Genomic DNA, 19,546 nt, shown 5'->3' with positions numbered 1-19,546 from the left:
ATTTGCAAAAAATAACTGTCCCAATCCACACCCTAACAGTATCAATCACCCTGTCAGAGCTTGCTGGCTAGTTTTCTATTTCTGCTAAACTGAAAGCACTGCGATGAGTGTACTTTTTTACTTACCAAATTGTAAAACTGGATGAAAGAGTGAACTTACAAATTCAAAATAGTTGCAATGCAGTTAAAACAAGCTAAATTAAAAGGACTTAAGCGAAGCATGAAAGGAGGCAATAAACAGATTAATTATGTCAGCCACAGATTTGCCCCCATGCAAGTTAATTTATCTCAAGGAAATACTTGCACACTATAATGAGGCATTCAGAAGAAATATTGAAGATTTATTAGCATTTTTCCCTAGCATCTGGCTAGTTAATATATCTCAGTATGCTCCTCATTACATTTCTAACCTAAATACACCATAATAACATGCAGACACATTGATTTAAAAAAAAAAACAAAACAACAACAAAATCAATATTTGACAGTGATCCAAGTAGTTCCTGCCAGTCTCATATTCTCAAAGGCAGCAGTTAGCACATTCCACATATTGTAAGAAATACAAATTGTGTTAAGGCAGTTCTGTTAATAAGGAGGAGGAGAGAAAAGAAGGCAGTGGTGAAGAACTTGGCGTAAATTCTACTCTGAAGGGCAAAGATACTTCATACATAACCATGAACCTTGCACAGCAATGTCTCTACCTTTTTATGTCTGCCTATCCTGCCTTCTTTGAAAACATGAAGCAGGTCAGTGAGGGAAATGCCTCTGCCCCATTCACTAAGGTTGGATAAATACATTCTTGTAAACATGTGAGGAAACAGAGTCATAGGAATTACCAAGGAAGGCACCCCCAAAAAGTACATTCAAGTTAACTGTTTCTAGTACAGAAGCCCACTTCATTCCCATCTGGAATGTAGGATTTGAGAGACTTGACAAAGTTCAGGTTCCAAACACGACATCAAAAGTTAAGAGATCATTTAAAGAAAGCACTGATTAGAGGGTTTTCTGTGCAATTTCAGAGACTTCATAATAGGAAATGTTTCTAGGGAGGGGAAAAAAAAAAGAAGTAGCTCATGCCTTAATAGAGTATGAGAAAAATAAGTAAGTTTGCAACAAATCATCATGCACTAGACAGTTCCTTCAAATACCTAGAAAATGACCTCACTTTTAAAGCACTAGGTAGGAGGTGGAGAAACAGGAAGACAAAAAGATTTCATTTGGAAAAATACACACATGACAGAATCATAGACTAAGTCAGGTTGGAAGTGACCCTGGGAGGTGTCTTAATTCAAAACCAATTAAGAACAAATTTAATTCTGAATATATTATCTTGAATAAATGTAGCATCACGTTTCTACACTATTTTAGAAAAGGCAACTGAAATTGACTTAGATCAATACAATGGTAACAGCAATGACATAAAAAGCATTCCAGAGACTGAAAGGGAGATAGATATGGGGAGATGAGGGGCAGGAAGAAACCACAGGGACGAGGAGCTTGACCAGATGCTTAAATATTAATATTATGAGAAATCTGAATAGTATGCAATGTAAAGCAGTTTGCCAGTAAGCAGACTTTTTCCTAAGACATTAATTTGGTATAAAGTGGAAGTTTCCAGCTTCAACTAAGGAGGTTCCTGCAATTGTAATAAGCAACCTAACTGCACAAGCAGTGAACATCCAGACAGAAATGTGACACAATGTGGTATTACCCATGCAGTATTACATGTCAGAGAGAAACGGGAGGCTGCAAAAAATCTTGTAAAGGGCTAAAAGAAGTTTAGGTACCAATTGAAGAGAGCTAAAAGACAGTCGACGGTAGATAGAACTCTTAACCCAATGGCAAAAAAACCGACCAAAAAATCCCCACCAAAAAAAAAAAATCAACATATGAACAAGCCCAGACTGTACATCACACGAGCAGCAAGCTAGGCATTGCAAACTGCTTCTAGCTGAGCCTGGGTTACTAAAAGGCCTTATTCCGTAAGGAAGAGGGGAGGGGAGGAAAGGAAGGCTACAAAGGGGAGGCATCACTAATGCCTGTCTTCTCTTGGTTTGTCAAAAAGGGTCTGCACCAGAAAGCATGCAGACTTATGAAGACCTAATTCAACTAGTATATACTGCAAATATTACATTCCTAGGCCAAAGTGCCTGTTTAGATGGGGAACAACAAGTTCCTCCTTGCTATATACTATATTGACTATGTACTGGCTGCACTATGAGATTCCCAAAGACAAAAAGATTAATTAGTTAACTCCAAGTTGTTCAAAATCACATATTTTTTGTGATCTGCTCTCTTCGATAGGTAATAAAGAAGCTCTAGTTCCCCTCCAAAAAATTGTTGGGAACTGTTTAACAGTACAGTTACACAATTGCTTTAAGGGTCTAACCATCAGTCTCCTCCTCTGATTACAGTTAACACCTAATAATCGCTTTTCACTTGGGAACTGGAGGACTTCAAATCAACATGTTAAGCAACCCTTTCACAGCCAAATGAGTTCCAACAAGCATAATCACACGGGTACAAAGTAAACGTTTGCTAGAAATCCCACAGTTCTAACCAATGCTTACAAGTTTCATTTGACATCGGTTAACATTTGCAATGTTAACCCAGAGAATAATTACCTGGGTCGATTTAAAATCTTCAGGGGATCCTATAAAATTCTCACTAACAAAACGAGAATTTATTAGAGGCATCTAGACAGAAATTGAACAGTTGAAAGAATACAGATCAGACTAGGGAGACCTTCTAATTAAATGTGTTACTGCAAAACAACATGGATATTCCATCTTCAGACATGTCACCACTTAAGCAAAACATTTCATAAAGACACATGCCCGTATCTGCAAGAGAACACACTTCAGGCAGGGTTCAAGCATCTAGGTCATAGAATCATAGAATCATTTAGGTTGGAAAAGACCCTTGGGATCATCAAGTCCAACCATCAACCCTACTCTACAAAGTTATCCCCTACACCATATCCCCAACACCACATCTAAACGGCTCTTAAACACGTCCAGGGATGGCAACTCAACCACCTCCCTGAGCAGCCTATTCCAATGCCCGACCACTCTTTCTGTGAAAAATTCTTTCCTAATGTTCAGTCTAAACCTACCCTGTTGGACCTTGAAGCGTAAGAGCCACAAAAATATCCTTAATCTCTTAAAACATTAGGAGTAGGTACTTATATTTTTACCTACAAAATTGTACTAGATATTTAACACGTCCCAACAGATGCCATCTTGACAGGAGTGAACATCTGGTTCCTTAGAAATCTTAACACATCCTTACTGAATTCAGCTTTTCACAAAACATGGCAGTATATTTAGGTGGAGCGCTACCTTCCATCTGGCAGCTGCCTGTGTATCAGCTCAGAACGCTAGAGACGTGGGCCTAAAGCCTCCTCAGCCCAAAGAGATTAAAAACAACATCGCTCAGCACTCTTTGGAGTGCCTTAACAACCAGATGATAGTATATCAAAGCTAACGTGCTCACTTCTGCCTGATAAACCTGTGCTACAGGAAAGAACTGAAGTTCAATAGCCCTGCAAGAGGGAAAAGAAGTGTGTTCACACTTAAGAGGAAAATTCCTAGAGAAGAGGAAGCAGAAAATTCAGGTGCTCCTTCCTGTTGCGAGGACTGTTTCTGCAGTGATTGCTTCATGCAAATTTCAGAGAAGAGCTTTGTCAGGTAATTGTCTTCAAGAACTCATGTTTCTTCTGAAAGAAGAATGTGGGATATGGTGGGATATGGTGTAGGGGAGAACTTTGTAGAGTAGGGTTGATGGTTGGACTTGATGATCCCATGTTTCTTCTGAAAGAAGAAACTGTGTTAAAAACAGCTTTGTGGCCACAACAGTGAGTTTTACTCTTTGTTAAGAGTAAAACTCATAAGCATCTGATTTGTCAAAACTAGTGCAGAGTTCCTGTTTGGATACATATATTCTTAGTAACGCCCACATCCACTTTCCAGAATGGCAAAAAGGAGAACTTGGGGAACTACAGGCTTGTCAGATTCATTCCAGTCTCTGGGAAAATCATGACACTAAGCCTCCTGGAAGCCATTTCCCAACATATAAAGAATATGAAGTTGGTTCGAACTAGACAACATGGATTTACCAAGGACAAATTATGCCTGTCCAACCCGCTTGCCTTTTGTGATGAGCTGTTTGGCTCTGTGGACAAGGAGATAGCAATGGACATTGAATAATGTCAGCAAAACAAGGCTTCTGACACAGTCTCCCATAGCATCCTTGTAGCCAAATTAGGCAGATGTGGTCTAAATGAGTGCTTAAGGACAACATCCTGTTGCACAGCAAGCTGAACATGCTGAGCAGGCTTCCGAGTACAGGAAAGATATTGATATATTGGACTGAGTCTAATGGATGGCCATCATGATGCTTTAGGGGCTGCAGTATATGACATATGAGAAAAATCCAGGACACCTTAGATAGTTCAGCCATAAGTGAAGGAGATCTTACTGCTGTTTGCAACTACCTAATGGGAAAGCAGAGAGAGGATGGAGTCAGGCTCTTATTGAAGGTACAGTCATTGGACAAAAGGTGACAGACACAGAATATTCCATTTGCATAAAAGGATATTTTTTTTTAACCATGAGGGTTGTCAACTACTGGGGTTAAAGTATTTCCACCTTTGTGGATATTAAAACCAAACTGGTGTAGTCTCTGAGCAACCTGCTCTAACCAGATCTGTTTTGAGCAAGGGATTGCACTAGGTGACTTCCAGAGGTTTTCTTCTCAACATGTATTTTTCCATGATTCTGCAGCATTACACTGGGTAGCCACACACTAACCACAGAGACAGAGAAAGAGAAAAGATCCAAGAGAATTCCATCCTTCAGAAGAAAGCCGGTATGATTACTCTAAGAGGTAGTCTTGAGAACAACATACTTGGATTTTCTCATGTAATTTTGACCAAGAATCTGCATACTCAGCAAGGCCCTAAGAAGAGATTTGCATCCAACAGAAACAAAAAACTACTGTGACATTAGAAACACTAGGTATACCACCAGGCTGAAGACCAGACGCTTCTCATTCATACGAGGTGCCCCTAATGTCAAAGATCATATCAAAAGTAAAAAATAATGCTTACAAAAATTGGAGCAAGATTTAGTTCTGTCCTATCTAGTCTAGGAAGCTGTCATAGCTGGCTAATACCACAAGTTTCTTTTAATTGACAAACAAGGAAATGTTTGGAGAAGTGGGAAAGATGCATAAATGATGCAACCCAAGAAATGCTATTCCAGAGATTTTAATCTTGTACACAGTATTACATATGTGCTGATGGAGAGATGGACACAAATTTAAAACCCTGCTAGTTACAAAACACTTAATACCATAGCTAATAGTTTTAGGTCACATAGATGACAGCTGCAGAAAGGTAGTCTTCTCACAAGTCCATTCTTACATGAAGAACAACACATTTTCATCATAAATGAGCACTGGGAGCTGCCAGTAAAGCACGCACCTTAAGTTCAAACTTAATTCAAGTATACCTTGAGGATAGACATACCAAGAATAACTCAAATAACTTTAGGAAGTTGTCCAAGTCAATCTACACTGAACAGATGAACATTTATTCTTAATCATGAGATATTAAATATCCAACCCTTTTAGATGTTTTACATTTCAAGCCATAAAATAGGATTTCTAGTATTGAAATATGCTCACTGGACTCCATCTAGTGGTCACATTAGTTTCCGTTTTCTGAAGTTGAAATGATTATTCCAGGCTCTTAAATAACTAACAACAGAAATTTATTACTATTAGAGAGTTGCAGAACAAGTCACTAATTACATGATATTATTTTCTGAAACACTGATGAAACCATGCCAGAATAAATAATGGTCAACAGTACAGTAGACTAGGAAAAAAAAAAAAAGTTAAAACCCAGGTTTTGAGCAACCTTACTGTGTTCAGGGAAGAGCACCAGAAACTTCAGTGCTCATACATGCTTTTATACTTTTAATCCTTCTATGGAGGTTATTCAGACCCAGGTCTTTATCCTTCCCTTTGTTCCTAGTCCAGTCAGGAACAAGTTCCAACTTCCCCTCCAGCAGACCGTTAGCTGCCAAAATATTACGCTTGAAGTATTGTTCCTTGAACTTTACCAGGATTATTTTTTTTCTTATTAGAAGCCTCATCTTTCATGTTATGAAAAACTTACTTGATCATGCTGTACACTCTGGCTAGGAAGAAATTAATACACAACATTATTCAGCCATCTAAGACCCTATACAATACCAGGCAAATAACTCTGAGATGATAACAAGCCTGGCAAGCAAGAATCCCAAGACAATTTCTGAAGGAAACTAGAATAGCATCCGTCAAATAATTATGATGTGTGTCATCTCTTCATTAACCTGAATGCTCTTTTTAAACTCGCTGACGTTCAAGGTCCAACATGAATTTAAAATCCCTCTTGGACTAGCAAACAAGTAAGAGTGAAGCCTCCTTGAACATTCCTTAAAGGCAAACACACTACTAATTTTCAGCTAAAGCACCTAATAAATCATAGAATCATAGAATGGTTAGAGTTGGAAGGGACCTTCAAGATCATCAAGTTCCAACCCCCCTGCCATGGGCAGGGACACCTCCACTAGAGCAGGTTGCTCAAAAGCAGATGATGTTACATTGCGCAAGTATTCGTGCCAGCACAAGTGGGTGCAAATATGCCCGGCAGAAAGAGGTCTGAAATACCACGTCATCATCACTGTAGCGGGGTAAATGAGGAATGGGCTAGGTGAGGTGACTTTGACTTTTATTTTCACAAAGCTTCAGTTCTGTATTATTCTATTGCTTGATTGTAGTCGCTTACAACCATGCTGACAAACCAGCCTAGAAAGGCATTAAGTGAAGCGCAAGCAGATTCTCTGTCAATATCTGCACTGTAGTGAAAAACAGTACTTCTTCTGAAACCAAAGGATATAAAACCATTATGCAACATTAAAGAACAAACAACACTAAATAGCATTGTGGGTGGGTGTGTATGTGAAATCAATCACACACAATCACAGGCTGGCTGAGGCTGGAAGAGACCTCTGGAGATCATTTGGTCCAATCCCCTGCTCAAGTTGGGCCACCTAGAGCTGGTTGCCCAGGGCTGTGTCAAGACGGCTTTTGAGTATCACCAAGGATGGAGACTCCACAACCTCGCTGGGTAATCTGTGCCAGTGCTCAGTCACCCTCACAGTAAAAAAGTGTTTCCTGACGAGGGAATCTCCTGAGTTTCAGTGTGTGCCCACCACCACTGGTCCTGTCACTGGGCACTACTGAGCAGAGCCTGGCTCTGTCCTCTTTGCACACTCCCTTTGGGTATTTATATACATTGATGAGATCCCACGTGAGCCCTTTCTTCTCCAGGCTGAACAGCCCCAGCTCTTTCAGTCTCTCCTAATAGGAGACATGCTCTGTGGCCTTTTGCTGGTCTCTCTCCAGTATGTCCCTGGCTCCCCATGGTGTGGGGAGCCCAGAACTGGACTCTTCTGTGTACTTGTTCTCTAAGGTGTCAGTTTGCTTTTTAAGAACAAAGTAATCTTAGCTCTGTGTGCTGAAGCAAACAGATTGCAGGCTGATTCAGACTGGAGTACTTGGTGGTGTCAGTGTAAATCAAGGCTTTATCTGGAATTCTTGCTTAAGCCTCTGAGCCCAGGCCAAGCTTTGGTTTGGGGCCCTCTCTGAGTAAAAAGGCCCATTCCCATTCAAGGACCAGTCAGAATTTCTTTCTGCTCACCAGCTGAAGGAAAGGATGGCAGGTAGTTTAAGAAGGAAATATGTTATTCAGCCCCTGGATTCATTGCCTCAAAAAAGAACATCAAAGTTCTGGATCATTTTTCTATCTTGAGACAATGAGGAGGAAGACTTAAGTCAGTTGAGGCTGAACATTGTCTGAAAAAAATGATTCACAGGATTTCTCTGGAAAGGTTAAGTGTAATGTAAACCTTGTTATGTGACATATGACATATGACAATATGGTCAGTGCTGGTAGTTCTGGAAGAAATGTCAACTCTGTAATTCTGAGCAAATCAAGAGAACATGGTTTAGACTGTCTTTTTTTCCTCCTAATTGCTTTTGTAGTACTCTTGAAAAGTTTCTTCTAGTGATGACTCTGGGAAAGAATACCAGAAATTAATAAATATGAGACACTAAATAAAAAAAAAAATAATTCACTTTTCAAAATGATACCTCACTCTTCTAAATTTGTTTGAAATTTTCAGGGACGAATGAGTTTGTGCATAAACAGTCCCTAGAAGCTGAAATCAAATAGCCCCTTTTCAAGTTTCTTTTGCTAAGAGACATCGTTGTTCATGCAGTGGGAATATCAAGTGACCTCACATAAAATAACGAAGCAACCAAAATATGCTTTAAAACACAACTCTTCCCCAACCCCCAAAAAACAAACCAAGAAAAACAACCCCAACTCCCACATACAATGTGAGAGAAACACAGCACCCCTTTGCACCACATCCCTTGGAGAGATCTTTCCTGCTGCTTTAGGGTTTTTTTATTCTGGATATTCACTAGTAGTCCCAACACAACACCAGTACCATAAATGGAGCACTAATCACACAATGGAGTAGTTTCACCAGTCTGAGGTGCTGAACCCAGACAGAGTTTTCAACAAAAGCTCTTGACTTCTTCTTTCTCATTTTTCCCCTCACTTGAACTGGCTGAGTCTCCAAACCAGGCAGCAATCTCTGGACACAGTAGGAAAATGCTGAAGACAGCATCTGGATTCACCATTCCTCCTCTCGTATCCGATTCATTGGGCATAGATGAGGAGATAACAAAGTGTTCTAACAGATGCAGTAATTCATCCTTAGGCCAACAAAGAATCCCATCTCCCACTCCTACAGTCAGATTAAGTTTTTTATTTTCTTAATGTTTCTGCTGCAAAACTGCTATTTCTCTCAACCAGTCACAGTGGGAGTGTAGTAGGAGACAACCTAAGCTACAGATGTTGGATTTCTCGGACAAAACCTGTGCTCCAGTACATTTTTCTTCATAAAAGCCCCTTCAGAGCTTCTGCTCAACTGAAGACCTTGAGACATCTTGTAAACTTCTTCCAAAGCAGACTCCATTGTACCAATGAAGTTCTGGCCCTTGCTTAGTAAAAGAAATCTTGTCCCTAATGTTAACCGGATTGGTTTTTAAGGCCTCTAAGACTGTTCATTTATTGGTTTTTTAATATTACAGGAAGTCTCTATTTTGAGATAGTATGTGCTCACTTTCATTCTCACAAAGAACTTTAAGGATCCCTTACAGAAAAACAAAATAATAAAAAAATTCCATAGCTTTCTCATTATGTGATACCTACCACTATTTCATAAATTACTAAATTTAAGATACTAAGTACAACAGTGCTCTGGACTAAGACAGAATGTAAACCTACCTTCACAAACCTATCTGTCCTCTCAATTAAGGTCTAAAATAAGTTATAGTCTCAGAATAATTGGAGTATCTTCTGATCTTTAGATACAAGTTATTTGAAAAATATTTGAATGAGAAAGGCATTATGCAATATGCAGATAACTTGTGCAACTTTATACCTTTTCTGCCCTGCATACTTAATACTTTTCATGGCTAAGGAGGGTGAGGGAGAATGAATTTGTCTTTTGCCTTTTCCTAATGAAAGAGTTTTGCATTCAGTATCTTTGTCAAGTGAAGTACTTGAGATCATTCGGCCTCAAAATCCAAAACAAACACTAGCTAATATCTGGTTAAACTGCCGAAGTTTGCATATACATGCATATACCTGATGGTTATCTAATCTCAGTCACACACTTCTCACGTGCAAGTGACCACTCAGTCTAATAACCGTATACACTTAAAAGTACCTTTAACATCTACACCTATGGAACAGAAAAAGCAGTTGACATTAAAGGTCCGGTTTTCAAACAGTGTAATTACAGACCCTTTTGAAATATTTGCATAGAAGCACAATGCAGCGTAATCAAATTACTTTAAGTGGGATATGCAGTTCAAAGTGTATTGGACAAGACCTTCAATGGGGAAAAAAAAAAATAATCATGGAGTTGTGAAATTCCCAAGTTTAAATTCAGGTGTAATGAGCTCTACTTCCACGCAAATACGCGATCCTGATTGCATATCTAAAGCACGAGTAGAAGGAGGAAAGGAAAGAGAAGGTATACTGTGGTATTCCATGCTGAATGAGAGCTGCTGCCACCATAGACTGAAAATCCAATCACAGAATCATAGAATCATCTAGGTTGGAAGAGACCCTTGGGATCATCGAGTCCAACCATCCCCCCTACTCTACAAGGTCATCCCCTACACCATGTCCCTTAGCACTGCATCTAAACGGCCCTTAAACACAGCCAGGGATGGTGACTCCACCACCTCCCTGGGCAGCCTGTTCCAATGCCCTATCACTCTTTCAGTGAAAAATTCTTTCCTAATGTTCAATCTAAACCTACCCTGTTGGAGCTTGAAGCCATTCCCTCTCATTCTGTCACTAATTACCTGTGAGAAGAGACCAGCACCAACCTCACTCTACATGTGACATTTGCTGTATTAGAAACAACTATTTTTAAGATGCTTACTTCTCTATGTTAAGCATAACTATCCTTATCTAGTGAGACAGAAAACGTTCCAGAAAATAATATAGAAATAAGGTGCAGCTAACACAAATGATCCAACGTTGTTGAATGGTCAAATGTATTTTTGTTCACACAGAAAATCAGCAGTCCTGTATTTTCCCCCTCACATTCCATTTCTGAACAAGAAGCTTACTGACATTCAAAATTCAAGTAAGTTTAATGGTATTTGTTGATAGAAACTTTTGTACTATAGTCCAGCCTCTGAATCTTCACAACCACAGAAACATCCATCATACTCAGTAAGTCTTCTTAGCAGCATCAGACTTACCAGAAGTAACAAATAGCCTTCTTACTAGTATTTTGTATGCAATCTCAAAGGGGTTTATATGCACTTTGCTAAAATAAAATTAGCACCTTTATCAAAAAGATCTTATTCTCTGACAATTTTTATTTCCTTTAGGAAAGGTAAGCAGTACATACCATAAACTAAAATAACTTCTTCAAGGTTGAGTATCGGGTTTCCCCTCAAATAAAGAGAAAGTTCAACAGTTCAGAGAGTGACTGAATAAGCGTTACTGTCCGCATCGAGTTCCTCCAAGAGGAGATGTGTTAGGATGATGTTCATTGTCAGCAGCAATTTCTCCTTTAAAATCTTGACTGCCAGTTCGCATCTCCCTGCTTTCACTCATCCATTCATAACAATTTGCTTCTTCCAAATTCCTTATGTAAACAATTTCACATTCCATTTACAGAAAGCTCAAGCTTTATCCATGTTTCCAACTTTTCTGTACCCATCAGCTCTAAAAGATCCCAGTCCTCTCTCATCCCTTTAGCATTACATACCACTTTTGAATTCCTACTTTCCTAAAGCAAGCCATCAACTATCTCTCTCTACACAAACATTGCAACGGAAATCTCGCAGTTAATGAGGTTCCAAATACTCCATTCATCATCTACAGAGAAGTCGCTTTGCAGAACAGCACACAAGCCCTCTGTGCACAGAGCATATGAAAGGATACACGAATCAGAAAGGAAAAATACAAAACCAAATAAATAGTACGTAATCCTCCCAGTAACTATATTCTTGGAAAAACACTATTTCAAAAACTTTGTAATAACATAGCATAGATTACACCTATCCAGCTTTTTTATGGAGTTGAGATTCACTGAAAGCGGAGATCAGGATTGGAAAGACAAAGTTAGCATCCTGTTAAAATCAAGAGTAAGTCTTTAAAAAAAAAAAAAAAAAGAACATCAGTGAGTTTGAGATCAAAGACACATTAGGAGATCCAAGCACTATCTTTATGGTATACTGATTTTCCTCCACCTCTGAAAAGCTGAATTTCTGCAAGATTTTTAGAACTCAAGAGCTCTACCATGTACCTGAAGTTAGCATACAAAGCCCAAGACTGTATTAAGACATGATGATTTCAGCCTTCAAATACTCGAACCTATTTTATACACCCAAATCTAGAAGAACCGCACAGAACAACTTGGGAAACACTCAGTTTTCATCCTGGTTTCCCATATCTCAAGTTTCTTCTGTACAATGTTAATTTTGACATAGGGAAAACAACTTTTGCTGCATTATTTGGTATATTTAAACATTTTCATTATGTACATATTTGATAAGGGCATTTTATTGACAGCTAGGCAAAAGCAGACCAAATCTGGTACGCCAAACATTCTCTTAATTGCTTATTATCCTTTAGTGTCAGCTTAATTTCATATAGGGTAGAACGCATTGTTTTGTCACTGAGATAATTTATCATTAACATGTCATTGAACAATACATCACACACCCCTCCTAAAGTCCTACTGATCTCCATACACCATGGTTTAGGTAACTCATCACCACTTAAAGGGACTACTTCCAATTATGCATAAGACCAAAATTGCATTGAAAACAGCTCTTGGTAAGATTGCTGGTTTAAGAGACAGACTTGTCATCCCCACAGTCTTCCTCCCCAGACATAAATGTATTTAGGTGGCCAGAGGCATCACATTAAGTCACTTGGCTCATCTGAAGTCAAAACAACATCAACAATGCCCAAGACGATATTCAGCAGGGATGCTACTGTCAAGCTGAAAATAGGAAAAACTGAACCCAAATAATCAAGATATATGTTATGTGCCTTATATCACAGTGAAAAGCTGATTGCCAAACAAGAAGTTTTCAGCTCAGCCAATCAAACTGTACTTGTTGGTTGAGGAAAATAAAACTAACAGAGTGAATGTATGAGATGTCAAATGCTGACAAGATAGATAGCTTGCTTCATTCTGTGATGAAAACTAGCTTGGCTGACCACATCTGCTTAATGTTTTTTACTACTCAGCCAAGCTATTTAGTCTGTCAGTTGGCTGAAAACCTCTGGCGTTTAGCTCCACTGAAGAGCAATCTGAAAATTTAAGATACATGATGCTATCCTACCGATGTGCTCTTTTTAGTCCTCTTTCATCAGTATAGTCCTAACAACATTTATAAAGCAGAAAAGACAAGCATATTTCAGAAACGTGATCTACTAAACCTCATTTAACGATAGGAAATGCCTTTTAATTACTTATATTTTTTTTTAAAGTCTAGCAATACATTGTTGATGGTAAAAATGGACGAAACACTAGCCACATTAACAAGTTAGAGAAGCTATACAACCTCAGAGGTACCAGCAGTTCACTTTTATCTGCTACTGCAAGTAACAACTGGATGATTTGCATCACTGCTCAGTACATTCTGCTGCAGAGATGTACAGTCAGAAGCAATGTTTGGTTGTACATAACTGGACAGATTACCCACCAAGAACTGCTAGTTTGAATTCACTCTTTCCTACCTCCAGATTCTACACTGCAAGCCTAGCCAATGGAAAACAGCTTCAGTATTTTTTCAGTATTGGAAAACTTCAGCATTTGTTCATGAGCAAGTTATGACAGTAAGGTCATATTAGTTAACAATGCTGAACAATGTTTTAAGCAAGACATTCTATTGACAACCCAGTTCAGAAAATCCTGGGGAGGTGCTCTATCAAAGAGGTCTGAGAGGCAACTTAGGAAAGAAAGTGGGTCTCCTTTTCTGTAAAGCCACACATCTGAATGGACTATTCCACAGCTACTATAATACTGGTAACAGATCAGCCTAAGAGATTTTTCAGATAACAAAACCCAGAAACTCTAACAGCTAAGAAACACATCAACCTGTCAAACTTATAGAAGTAAATATTTTTAAAAGTCTTTTATAGCAAAGAAAAATGCTATCCCACCTAAAGTCCCTTTTCAAAAAAAAAAAAAAAGAAAAGGAAAAAAAAGCACAATTTAATTCCAAACACCACAACGTTCAACAAACAAGAGTTACAGCACATTCAAAGGAGAAAGAAACAGTAAGACGGGAAAGGTAGACCTGCGATCACTAGCCTTTTATTTCACAATTTAAACAGTGTGAACTGGAACACAGGAGTTCAGTGATAAAATAAACAGCATTTATAGTAGGAAAGACATAACAGCAGGGGCAAGGTAACACTGAAACAAGAAGGTGAATTTCAGCACAAGACTGTATGGAAGAGAGATGGGGATTTTGCTCCGTGCATCAAGCTAACAGAAAAGGATCACAAACCTGACGTGAATGTTAAGTTGCCATGAATGGTAAGTCACTATTTTTGCTTTCTAAAATAGTGATGGAAGACCTTATCCAGAGTAAGATTGAGCCAACCATCACTTCTTGCACCTCCTTAAAATTCTGCCAAATCTGCTGTTGTGGCAAAAATTCCTGGAATATTAGTGAATACCATCCTATTATGTATTCGGTCAACCTGAATGAATGAAAGAATCAACAAATATTTTCCAGCTTATCTTAATGACACCAGTCATAAGTGAACTAAGAAAAAAAACTTCTAAAGGAGGAGAGGGGGAACGCAAGATTGACGATTACTGCAAAAGAAACATTTACTTATGTCATAAAAACACCTAAATCCCTTTCATGCTCTCTCAATGTGAAAAATATTTTTAAACATATATCCTTCTTCCACTCTTCTCAGGAAAGACTTGATCCCTGGAAAAGTGTTAACATGTACTGGATGTTCATTACATGTATACATGCTAGTATCTTGTGGAAAGCTGTCAGTATTCAGGTGGACCCTGAGCTATGCATATTAGGTCTTCTGTCATATATTTAATTTGATTTAAGATCCATTGTTTTATTAAAGAAAGGTATTTGAATTACAGCTACAGCAATTGTAACTCACATCACATAGCTATGACAAGACAAGCAATGTTCTGACAAGCAGTTTAAAAAGTTAGACAAGACCACACTTAGCACTAGCAAGAGTGAAAAACAAATGACAGATCAGCTTCCAGTACCAGGAACCCCACCAAGAAAATCTCTCTTCTTACGCAGGGTTAAACGCTTGCTGAAACATTCCCCTGGGAGATAACAAAACCACATGGAAAACAAATGCATACCATGAATAAGAGCCCCAAGAGAGGAGCTTTGAAAAATCTTGCATAGGCTGTTTAAGATGTCGTCACCTGGGTACAGCCAGGCCAAAAAAACATACCTCCCTCTCTCTCAGCCTCCAGCTGCCTCAGTTCACCATCTCACACCTTCACACAAGTTTACTTTCAGCAGTTTAAATGAATTTAATGCGTCCAATTGGCAACTGGCGAGAACAGCCACCATGTGCTAGCGCAGCACAGGCAGTGGGGACAAATAACACGCTGAAGTGTTCCTGCTACACTTGCCAGCGCTCATCTTTCATTCCCTACGACAACAACAACAAAATGCGCTTTAGCTGTCCAGCGCGCAGGCAGGAGTTAAGACGAAAAAGGACTTTTGCGGCACTATTTTCAGACACGGGCCAGGTAAGGCCGGGAGGCAGCCGAACCCGCGCTACAGGTGGAGGAGGCAGGCGGCAGCCAGGCCCCTCCGCCCGGCCTGAAGCGGCTTACGGCCGGCAGGAGGCTGCCGCCGCTCCCCGCCGGCCCCGGGGCTGCCCCGCATCGCCTCACGCCCGGGAGAAGTTGGCCCCGCGGGGGACGGAGGGGAGCGCCCAGCCGTCCCCGCCGCATCCCATGGCGGCCTCCGCGTCCCCGTCCACCCCGCCCGCTGCAGCCTCCGGGGGCAGGCGAGGTGCCGCAAGCCCGGCACGGAGCCGCAAGCCCGGCAAGGGGCCACGCCGACCTTATCCCCCCCCTCCGCAGCCACCGTGACAGCCCGGGCAGGATCAAAGGGCCCGGGGCCACCGCCTGCTCCCCCCCCCGCCGAGAGGCCCCGGCGCAGTCAGTCACCCCCGGGCCGCCCTCGCCCCGCACTCACCAGCAGGACGGAGCCGCGCACCACCTCGGAGACGCTCTGCCGCAGCTCCGCCGCCGTGCCGGGCTTGCTCAGCGCCCGCGTGAAGGCGCGCGCCGCCCCCCCCCCCCCCCCCAAACCTTTCCACACCACAGCACCGCGGGCGCGCTGCCGCCGCCGCCGCCGAGGCCGATTGGCGGGCGGGGCGAAAGGGGCGGGGCGAAGGGGAGCGAGGCCCCGCCTCCCACCTGTCCCCCCGCACGGCGCCTTTCCGATTGGGCGGGCCGTTACCTGCCCGGCGGCCACTCCCCACCCTCATTGGCTTAGGCGCGGGGCTGAGGCCGAGGTGAGGGGCGGGGTCGGCTGGCTGGAGCCGGAAGTTGCCGCCCTTGCCCGGCAGGCCCCACCCCCGGCGGGGGCCCGGGGTTGTAGCGGCGGGGGGGGGGGGAGCTGAGCTCGGCCCGCGTCCCCCGCGATGCGGTGGGGAGCCGCGTTTGGCCCCGTAGTCGGCGGCAAAGCGCGGCCGAGAAGGGGGCTTGTTACTGCTGCCGCCGCGTCCCGAGGGCCGGGGGTAAAGCGCTGTAAGTGCGGGGGGGGAGAAGGCTGTGGCGGCCCGGCCCTGCTCTGCCTTGCCCGGCTCGTGCCCCTGCCCGTGTTTGTACCTATATCTATATATAAATACATATATATATGATGTCGCGAGGAAGTGGAAGGAGTTGGGAGGTGGGGGCTGGAGCTGTTGGGCGCGAGCGCGTCCCCTCAGCGCTGCCGGTGCGTCCTCACGAACATCCCATTTTTTTGAGGTGTTTTGTTTTTTTTTTTCCCTTCGTGCTGTTCCTCTCCTGGCGAATAACCTGGGGATGAAACTTCGCGTGTGCTCTGTCCCATAAAAGCGTGTACGGCATGGATTTTTTTATATTTTTTTTCAATTCCTTCCCAGGCGGTGGTTGGTGGTGCTGTTAAATTCGGAGGGGAGGCGGGCATCGCGCACCTCCTGGCCTCATTTAAATGCTTGGAGCGTTTTGAGATCTTGCACGCCTGTGTCATTTTAGCCATCTCTTCCTATAAACTAAAAACGCTTTTCCGCAGGGAACTGCGCACAGCTTGCCACTGGTGGAGGGAGTGCGCTGTGGGGGAGGCGGAGGGGCGGCTGCCCTTCAGGTGGAAAAAAGACATCACCGAGTCCTTGTATCCGAGGCTGCTTACTCAAGAAATGCCTGCCAGAGAAAGGATCTCTTTTTTTTGGATGCTTCACCAATACATCTGTAACTAATAAGATTCCAAATAATTGAGGCAATTCTGTCAGGAAGATGGAGGATAAAAAGTCCAAGTACAAAAATGTATAGAATATGCCCAGGAAGTTTTAGTCGGTGAAGGATCTTTCCACTGATACTTTGCAGACCTGTATTTAAGGCTCATATATTCAAATTCAAACCTATGGTTTTTTAAGTAGGATATCTGTCACAACTTGAGCGTTCCTATTACTTTGTACCTTCTGTAAGAAAGACAGAATGAGCAGAGAGGTAGACTCATCAGGCTCATTAAAGATACTTAGAGTCCCTGGTTTCACAAATCCAGCACCTGGTGTGTTTATGAGTCAATGTTTAGACTGATAAATCCGAAAATTGGATACTGGTGAGGCAGATTATCGGAATACAGGACTGGATGAGCAGCTATGTAAACATTTAACTAGAGTACCTAGGATGAGCTATCTTAGGATCATCTTTTTATCTCAATCTGTAGAGTATGTCTAGATCTCAACACTTCACAAGTAAACATGTCCTAGATTTTGTATAAATAATAGATTATCATTTTCTAAAATAAAATCATATGCTGTTTTCAAAGCACTCAGGTGCTTTGAATTCTGAGGGGGAAAAAAAAAGACTACTGAATTTATGGTTGCTTAAATGTAAAATGGCATGATTTAACTACATTTGCTACATATAAATATTTCTCATATGTATTATGTAGTTTTGCTGGAAAAGGGGCAGTGTTCCAAGTCTGAAGAAAACTGAGTGATACCTGCGTAAGTAGAGATGCATAGGAAAAATACATCAAATAGGTAAATGATAGTTTATTTAGGAAGACCATACAGGATACCAAAAGATGACATTACCACAATCATCAAAGTTGGGTTTTGTTTCAGCTGAACACAGTCGGTTAAAGAAAGAAAATGAAAGTGACAATTAAAATGTGTATAAAACAAAAAGAAAAACATGGAAGCTGATAAGCAGGAATGATAAGCTAGCAGTTGTGAAACAATGAGAATGAATAATTGTAGCTAAATATATTAATGAAAAGTCTTGGCTTGTTGCCTAAAGGATAAGAAGACTACATTATTTAAAATGTCAGGATCAAGAAAGAAAAGGTCTTGGCAGTGACATGTTTTGCCTGCTACTTTAAAATATTTTGATTATTACATAACAATACTGATGTAGAAAAGTGTTTCTTTAATTGATAGAAACCTGCATAATGCAATAATACTTTATGGATATAATTGCATATGTGCTATTCAGTCGTTACTTAATAAGGATGCTAAATAGCAACAGGTAAAGGTAAAACCACTTAAACTTTCAGGATCAGCTAAGTTATATCCCAGAATTCTATGGGATTCTGAATCATTCCTGGTGATAATCAACCTGTGTGTGTTCGTTCCAGAAACGAAAGAGAAAAACTGACTTGATGCAAAAGGTTATTTGAGATAAAATAACATGACAAGAACCTTTGGCAAAATCATGAAAGTCAAATGTAAGAATCACATACAGGAATTAGAGAATTACTGAGTTTCTGGTATCAGCAGGATGGGCTGGAATTTAGGCCTGGTATTTAATGGGATTAATATTTCACCTGGAAAACATAACTATGTTTTTGAGCTTCTATGAAGACATTGTGCAATATCCTATTTAGTGCCAATATTCTGTTTACAAATATTTCTATACAAAACTTGCATATATTTACTTGAATAAACATGTTGCCCACTAGATCTGAAAAGTAATTGTATCTTGAAAATCATAATTGAATGGAAACCTGTTTAGCAAAGTACAACAAGGATATGGTTTTATTCCAATCGTATTCATAATTTTTATTAACTTATGTAAAGAAAACACAAAATAATCTTTAATAACATAGATGGAGCCGTAAGTATTTATAGGGAGATGTCAATATATATCAAGTGAAGTTGTAGAGGAGTTATAGCGTGGTTATGAACAACTCAAAAAGATCCGTGCTTATGGTACAAGTCTTGGATGTAAAAGCAGAGAAATATTAATAACTAGTAATATTGTTGTTATACATGCCATTCATCAAACTATTACTGAAATAGTGGTGTTGCATTTTAATGCAAGTAATTGACAAAAATGGAAAAGCCAGGAGAATCTGCCTTGCAGTGGGAGACTGAAGAAGCATCTGTTTAGCTTGTACAAAAGCTTGATCATAATGTACTGCGATTTGCAAGAGAAGAAAATTTCAAATATTAAAAGGCTCCTTAATCTGTCAGATAAGATGACAGTGAGAACCACTAACTGACAGGTGAAATGATACTAACTTTGAATAAGCACAAGATCCTTTTCTTTTAGCCACAAGAGGAGTTGTTTGGTATAACGTCCTGGAGGACCCACTAAACTGTCTCCCAAATTCTAAATTAAGATTCAGCATCTTTTCTAAATCCTGGGCTCAAAGTCATCCCTCACATT

Source organism: Calidris pugnax, unplaced genomic scaffold, assembly GCF_001431845.1.
Source record: "Calidris pugnax isolate Ruff unplaced genomic scaffold, ASM143184v1 scaffold69, whole genome shotgun sequence".
In the NCBI taxonomy this organism is placed as follows: Eukaryota; Metazoa; Chordata; class Aves; order Charadriiformes; family Scolopacidae; genus Calidris; species Calidris pugnax.
This window is presented reverse-complemented; position numbering follows the sequence as displayed.